The sequence below is a fragment of the Lolium perenne genome, chromosome 5 (assembly GCF_019359855.2).
Source record: "Lolium perenne isolate Kyuss_39 chromosome 5, Kyuss_2.0, whole genome shotgun sequence".
Lineage (NCBI taxonomy): Eukaryota > Viridiplantae > Streptophyta > Magnoliopsida > Poales > Poaceae > Lolium > Lolium perenne.
The window spans coordinates 15,201,780-15,209,678 of record NC_067248.2 but is presented as its reverse complement, the minus strand read 5'-3'; the positions used below and the strand labels follow the sequence as shown (position 1 = coordinate 15,209,678).

At 47.8% G+C, this 7,899-nt stretch overlaps 1 long non-coding RNA gene across 1 annotated transcript; it reads right to left on the bottom strand.

Annotated features, from left to right (window-relative positions):
* Positions 1 to 3,117: 3,117 nt before the first annotated feature.
* LOC127304558 (uncharacterized) lies at positions 3,118 to 4,075 on the bottom strand. Its single transcript, XR_007853435.2, has 3 exons — positions 3,900 to 4,075; positions 3,680 to 3,766; positions 3,118 to 3,213 (listed from the first exon to the last, which is right to left on the bottom strand). It is a non-coding gene; the product is annotated as an uncharacterized lncRNA (long non-coding RNA).
* Positions 4,076 to 7,899: the final 3,824 nt, after the last annotated feature.

The following is a 7,899-nucleotide window of genomic DNA, read 5'->3' as shown; positions in this document are numbered from 1 at the left end:
TGGTGGGAGAGACAGACACCCGCAAAGCCACTTATGCAATACAAGTTGCATGTCAAGCGTGGAGCAAGTCTCATGAGACGCGGTCATGTAAAGTTAGCCCGGGCCGCTTAATCCCACCATCCCGCAAGATGCAAAGTACACTAAGTAAAAACAAAAAAAGAATCAACGCCCACAAAACCATTGTGTTCTACTCGTGCAACAGATCTATGCATAGACACGGCTCAGATACCACTGATGGGTTCGTTGCATGGAAAACAAAAAATTTCTACTGTGAACATGAACAAAAACCAAGATCCAATCTAGGAAGAAGCAAGATCTAATCTACCAAGATCGAAGCAATGAGAAGAGCATGAGACTAACCCTCGAAGATTCCAAAGCTTACGAGATTAGATCTCGTTGTTGATGTAGTCGATCGTCCGTGCTGCAATCCGGCAGCACTTCCGTACTCGGTCGTGCGTACGGTGTCGATGAAGCCCGTCCTCTCCCCGTTCCAGCGGGCAGCGGAGGTGTGGTAGATCCCCTCGGAATCCCAGCAGCACGACGGCGTGGTGGTGGTGGTGGAGGAGAAAAGCTGCAGGGCTTCGCCTAAGCCGGAGCAGACTATCGGTGGAGGGAGAGGGGCGGCCAGAGGTGCAAGGGTGAAGGAGGGCTGCGCCCCCTGCCCCCTCCCCTCTTTATATAGGGGGAGGTGCGGCCAGGGCTGCCTTGGCCCCTCCTCCAAGCCCTATGGCCGGCGGCCAAAGGAGGGAAAGGGGGGAAACTTGCCCCCCAAGTTGATCCCCCCTAGGGTTTTGGTAAACCCTAAGGGGTGGCCGGCCTGGGCCCTTGGGGCTTGGTGCGCCTGGCCCATTAGGGCAAGGCAGCACCCCCTCGGCCCATGTTGGCCCCCCTAGGTCGTGGGCCCCACGGTGGAACCTCCGGAACCTTCTAGAACCTTCCCGGTCTTCCACCGGAAAAATCCCGAACTTTTTCCGAAACCTAGAAATCAACTTCCCTTATATGAATCTTATTCTCCGGACCATTCCGGATCTCCTCGTGATGTCCTGGATCCCATCCGAGACTCCGAACAAACTTCGGACTCCATCTCATATTCCGAATCTACTTATGCGACATCGAACCTTAAGCGCGTCACCCTACGGTTCGTGAACTATGCATACATAGTCGAGACTCCTCTCCGACCAATAACCAATAGCAGGATCTGGAGATCCATAATGGCTCCCACACATTCAACGATAACTTAGTGATCGATTGAACCATTCACATATGATACCGATTCCCTTTGTCACGCGATACTTTACTTGTCCGAGGTTTGATCATCGGTATCTCCATACCTAGTTCGACCTCGTTACCGACAAGTACTCTTTACTCGTACCGTGGTATGTCATCTCTTGTGACCTAGTCACATGCTTGCAAGCTAATTAGACGATATTCCACCGAGAGGGCCCAGAGTATATCTGTTCGGCATCGGGATGGACAAATCCCACTCTTGATCCATATGCATCAACTCATACTTTCCGAATACTTAATCCCATCTTTATAACCACCCATTTACGCAGTGACGTTTGATGTAATCAAAGCACCCTTCCGGTGTAAGTGATTTACATGATCTCATGGTCGAAGGACTTAGGTAACTATGTATCGAAAGCTTATAGCAAGTTGAACTTAATGACTTGATCTCATGCTACGCTTATTTGGGTGTGTGTCCATTATATCATTCATCCAATGATATAACCTTGTTATTAATAACATCCAATGTTCATGATCACGAAACCATGATCATCTATTAATCAACAAGCTAGTTATACAAGAGGCTTACTAGGGACTCCTTGTTGTTTACATAACACACATGTATCAATGTTTCGGTTAATACAATTATAGCATGGTATGCAAACATTTATCATAAACACAAAGATATTATAATAACCACTTTATTATTGCCTCTTGGGCATATCTCCAACAAATAATGTACTACCTCCATCCCAAGGCTTAAGGCCTATATTTTTTTCAGAAAGTCAAACTATGTTAAGTTTGACTAAGTTTTTATAAAAAATCATTAACATGTCAAATACAAAATTAATATTATTAGATAGATAATGAAATATATTTTCATGTGCTATCTACAAAATATCATTTTTATTGATAGATTATTCTAAGGTTTTGGTCAAACTTTACTTGCTTTGACTTTTCCAAAAAAATATAAGCCTTAAGCCTTGGGATGGAGGTAGTATTGGTTTACAAATCCTGGTCAATTTTATAAAGAATAAAGTTTTTAACTTGTTGTTGCAAAAGAAACGATTAAAATAGCTTCCTGCCAAAACAGAAGAAACAGAAAGCATAAACAAACATCTGAACTTTTGAAGATAGAGCATAGTTTTGAAATAATAGCTTTCGAGCATCAAGAGTGTGAGCCGATATGGCGAAGCAAAGCAATATTGAGGACATCTGAGAACTAAAATAGAAACCAAGGAAGAAAGTATGCCACTTAATAACTGGTCTACTGCAGTCTATGAAAACATGTCACGGACTTCTAGGCTGACCATTAGCATATTAAAAAAAATGTCCCAGGCCCCGACATCAAAGATGCGACTTCTAACAAGAGAATACTAACCATCAACCAGATCAAGAAAAGTGATACAACCTGCCTTATGCATTGATTCAAGATGTCCGTGCTTCTGTCATAATTGCCTATTCTCTTTTCTCTTTCATTTTTTCCTGTTTAACATAACCAGAGACATATCATGTGAAACATGTTACTATACCTTGATTGGCTTTTCAAGATACTGCAGCATAAGAAGATCAGAAATTATAGTAATATTCAGTTTCCCTTGGCCATTGTAAGAGGTTATTTTATACACACGCAAAGCTGGCCATGTGTGACAAACATCTATATCCCGCAAACCAAAAATGAACTGGACCTTGGCTCCGACGGAACCAGTTTCATGATAAAACAATTAGTAAATGCTATCATTCAAATGGAGGAGATTGTAATTAACCACATGTACCATCCTCATTTTCAATCAATAAGCGAAGAAATTTTTTAGAGGTCAAATGCGTCGCCACGCAAAGCTGGACATGTGTAAACAATTGAGTTTTTCTTTTCTACCAGAATTAATTGTAGAGTCTGGAGACATCTTTCCTGTAGCTGCCTCTACACCTCTTCCTCAGTCCGCTGCTCCTCTCCCTAGCCGGTAAATCTGCTTTGACGACCAAACCCTAGCTGCAAAATAAATCGGGGAAGAAAAGGAATCAGAAAGAGGAACAAAAAGAGGAATATGAGTTGTACCATATACATGGAGGTTGAACAACAAACCATGATCTACAACTTTAGGCGATATCTAGCAACAACATTATGGTGTGTTGTGTACATTGATAAGCAACTACATAATACTTTAATTGTAGTGGCAGATAGGCTGATTAAAATTATGACAAAAATGAATAAGACATTATCTTCCAACACCTATTTAATTTGCCACAGCTTAGGATATTTTAAAAAGTACGTGATGGAACAAAATGAGTGGCTAGGACAACCAATATAAGAAAAGTGACTGAAACCTTGCGTCCTATTTAATTTGCTACACCTTAGGATCTCTTTTACTCGCTTTCTTTAGCTTGTAATTGTATTCCTCTATTATTAATGAAAAGCAGATCTGCTCTGCATTTTATGTCAAAAACAACTGACCTTAATACTGCTCCTGTTGCGAGACCTCCACTGGATGAGTAAATGGAAAAAAACTGGCTCTCTCCTAGCACCACTATTGTTGAAATTCTGTTCAGAGGCACAATATACGGTAACAAAATAAATATTGGATCAGTTTTGTATCAGGCAGATCTTGGAGTTGAAAGGCAAAATAAGAATTGAATAAAAGAGATATAGGTACTAAATGAAAAGAAGATCATACATGCATGTAGACCTGAATGGAGTCCAACAATCTTTTGAGAAGAAACACAACAGTATTGCTCTCTGCAAGCACATGATATGATTCCATAGTGTATCTCCGAAATAAGGTGTAAGATCATATACAATTGAAACAATGGAATTTACAAAATAACCATGGACTCGGATTTGTGGCTTTTCAAATTTGAAAAATCTAACCTAAAGCTGCAGATTTTACTAAACATCAGTAGAATATATGCAATTTCAGTTCACTGACCAACCTCATCTCATTGCCCCTGCAGATTTACACAGCCAGAAACAACAAGGTATATTATAGGCATCAAGAAAAGAAATATCATTCTAAAAAAATCACTCTGAGAAAGGCTTTAATAACAACTGGTGGTCGGACCTGCACCCATCAACGAACCTCTATCCATCCATGCTTAATTCACGTCAGATCTTCAGAAAAAATCACTAAATCAAACTGAGATACTAAGGCTGCGTGGGCATCAGCTGTGTTCGATAAAGGGACCGCCAAGAGTCAGAAAAACGAGCTCACATGGAGAGACTAATCAGCAGGGATGAAGAAGGGAACGACGACCAACCTTTTTTGACGAGATCTGCAGCTCTTCTCTGCCTCGTCCAGAAGCTGTTCAGGCAGGAGCAGACAACAAACTGGAGAAGCAGATTTCGAGCTCCAGCCGGCTGTGAACGACCATCTCAAGCCGGCGTGCCGCCGCCCTACTCCGTGCGCGCTCCAACGGCGGAGCGCGCACGACCGTGGCCATCCCCGTCGTGGACGCCTCCACGCCATCCGCGCACCTTGACCCCTCCTGCTGCTCATCCCTGACGAGCCTCCATCGTCGCCACCTCGTCCGGCCGTCCGACGGGATCGAGCAAACGAGAGGAGGCGGTGGCTGATTGGGGAGGACGAGACGAGGCCAGGATTGGGGAACGAGAGGAGGCACGGGATTGGAGGAGAGGACTCGCGGTAGGTTAGGTTTTCACCCGATTCCATTTTCTCAGCGAACACCCACGGTCTTAGAAAAGCTGCCCCACGCACACACGAGCCCAGGCGTCATGCACTTAGAGAGAGGAGAGGCAGGTGACAAAAGGATCACCACATCTGACGGCCAGAATGAAAAGCGGGCGGGCAGTTTTACTGTCGCAGTGAAAATAAGCGGACACGATCAATTTGCCCCTTTCTGACCTCTGGCTGGCCGAGTAGCACAGCTTCCTTTATAGAAGAATTTGCATCGCGTGACAGATGGAGTCGCAAAGAGGCAGAGAAGATATTCGCTTCTGCAGCCAGACCTAGGACACGCAGCTAGCTTAGCACTGCATGCATCAGAGAGTAGCTCATGATGACGTAAGTTAGGCGGAAGAGCAAGCAAAGGCCAGCAGGGAGGTCGATCTATCACGGGCATGGCTGCCAAGGGAAGACATAGGGCTGTACGAGGTGACGCCAAACTGGTTCATAAAGCTTTTCATATTAGAGCATCTCCACCGGCGGGTTCCAAATAGGCGCCGGCAGGGGCGTCGGCACTGCCGTATGGGGGTCACCGGCAGAGCATCCTCTATTTGGGGAGGCTGCTCCCACACCAGCGCCCCCGTAGTGTAGCCCCAATAGAAATTTAAATTTAAAATGACATTTAAACACCGAATTTAAACAAAATTCATACGAAATTTATACAAAAGTACGTCGAATTTATACAACACGAAATTCAAACGACATTTAAAAACCGGATTTAAAAACTTAAACTTAATCCTAATCTACTGGCCGTCGGTTGGGGCGCGCGACGGGTCTGCCTCGTCGTTGTTCTTCGCCTTTGCCGCCTGCGTCCGTGCCCGCCTCTCGGCCCTTGCTTCGCGCATCTGGCGGTGGAGCATGGCGGGTGGTGTCGCAGGAGCTTGCCGGCGGTGCTGTCCCCATGCTTCCAGCCTTTGCTGAGAAGTCTCGTTTTCGGCGCGCCTCGCTTGCTCGCGGGCGAACGTGTCGTAGTGGCGATGAGCGTTGAGGGATGCGAGCTTCTGTCGCTCTGCCTCCATCAGGAGGCGTCCCGCCTCCTCCGTGGCCGCTCGCTGGCGCGAGATCTCAAGGGCGTGCTCGAGATTAGCGTCGTTGATGAACTCCCGCTGCTCCTCCTTCAACCTCCGGAACCGCTGTGTGTTCAACGACGTCAGGATCGCCGCCTGCTCCGGGTCGGGGGGTGCCTGCGGCTGCTCACCCCACTGTGCCGCCTCCTCCGCCGCCTCAGCTTCCGCATCTGCGAAGTAGGCCTCGCGCCACACCGCGAACCTTGGGTCTACGTCGTCGTCGGAGCTGTTGTCCGCGTCGGGCTCCGGCTCTGGCTCCGGCTGCGGTGGTGGTGGTGGTGGCAGCGCACGGCCGTTGAGGCCCAGCATTGAGTACGTCGTCTTCAGACGGCGCTGCATTTTGAAGTGGAGAGGAGAGAATGGCGCGGCGGCGGTGGTGGAGATGAGAGGATAGCACCGCGGTGGTGGACGGCATACATACTATATAGCGGTGACAACTGCCCGCATTAACGGCGACGTAGGCGACTAGACGCCGCGTGGCCAGTCACTGCCCTCGTGGCCGCTTCGGTTTCCGCGCGAGAGACCATTAAACGCCGATGACCAACTTTCCCGCGTCGCGGCCGATGCGAACTGTCGCGTCCTGTCGCTGACAAGGCGCCCCCACCCGCGAAAACCGTCGTTCCGCGAGGCGCCGGCGCGCCCGATTCGCGCCCTTGGTCAAGGAGCCGGCACGGGGTTGCCGGCGATTTTATTGGGCTCGAAAACTAGCCGGCGCCGTTTCGGCGCACCGGTGCGAGCCCAAAAACCACACCGACCCCCAAAACGCTATCGGGGCCTTCAGTTCACCGAATTTAGGCAGCCGATGCGGCACGCCGCGCACAATACGCTTGTCCTCTTGTGCGTGCCACAGGTCCACGTGGCAGCGATCCGATGGTAGAAGGCTAGCCGGCGGCAACAATTATGGTCATCAAAGCCATCGCTCCACTACCATTGCCCTGGCGCGGGAAAGCTACCATTACCATTGCTAGCCGCCTCTCGTCCCGACTTCCATCGCCATTGCAATTGCTAGGAAATCACCACTTTCACCTACGCCGATGAAAATGCCATCGTGGATGAAGAAGGCGACCAACGACTATGAGGCGGGATCCTCGTCGTGTCGCCATGTCTTCTCCACCACGGTGATCACCTCCGCGTGGACGAAATCTGCCGCTGCCTCCAAGGAAGGTAGATTTCGTTGGGCAGCAAATCGCCGCCGCAGTGGTGCGCCACCAGCCCCTGAACCACAGGAGCGCAAGCGGCTCTACACCCTGTGCTAGAGTGCCAGCGTTGGTGGGCACACTACTAGGAAAACCATTATAGGTAGAAATGTATTCTGTAGCGCACGTAAAAAATATGCTTCACAAAAATTATTTCTGTGGCGCACCAAAAAATATGCTCCAAAGAAATTTCTAATTTCTGTGGCGCATGTAGGACTGGTGCGCCACAGAACTTTGCCTTTCTGTGGTGCATGTGGACGGATGCGCCACAGAATCTCCATGGGCCCCACGCGGGGTCCAGCACTGCACATGGGCGAAGGGAATTCTGTGGCGCATCTGCCACATGCGCCACAGAAAGTCAAAATTATGTGGCGCATATGGGCATATGCGCCACAGAAGTTCATCTTTCTGTGGCGCATAGCCACATAAAGTTGAAGGGATTTTTTCTCACCACGCAACTCCACGCCCCTAGATCGCCTTTTTAGCACTGTAAAATACAAAAGAAATAGATAGAAATTTCAAAAAATAAAATCCTTCGAGGTGCCCATGTATATATGTCATCTAGTACCACTGAAAATTACCAAACATAAATTTCGATTTTTTTTTTTGCAAAATTGCGTTGCAAAAATCATCAAACTGGATTTCTGGTTGCATACGAACTCGAAAAAAAGCACAATATATCAAAATGACCGGGAGAAAATTCTTTCGAATTCATCTGGGCTTGCCCGGTTG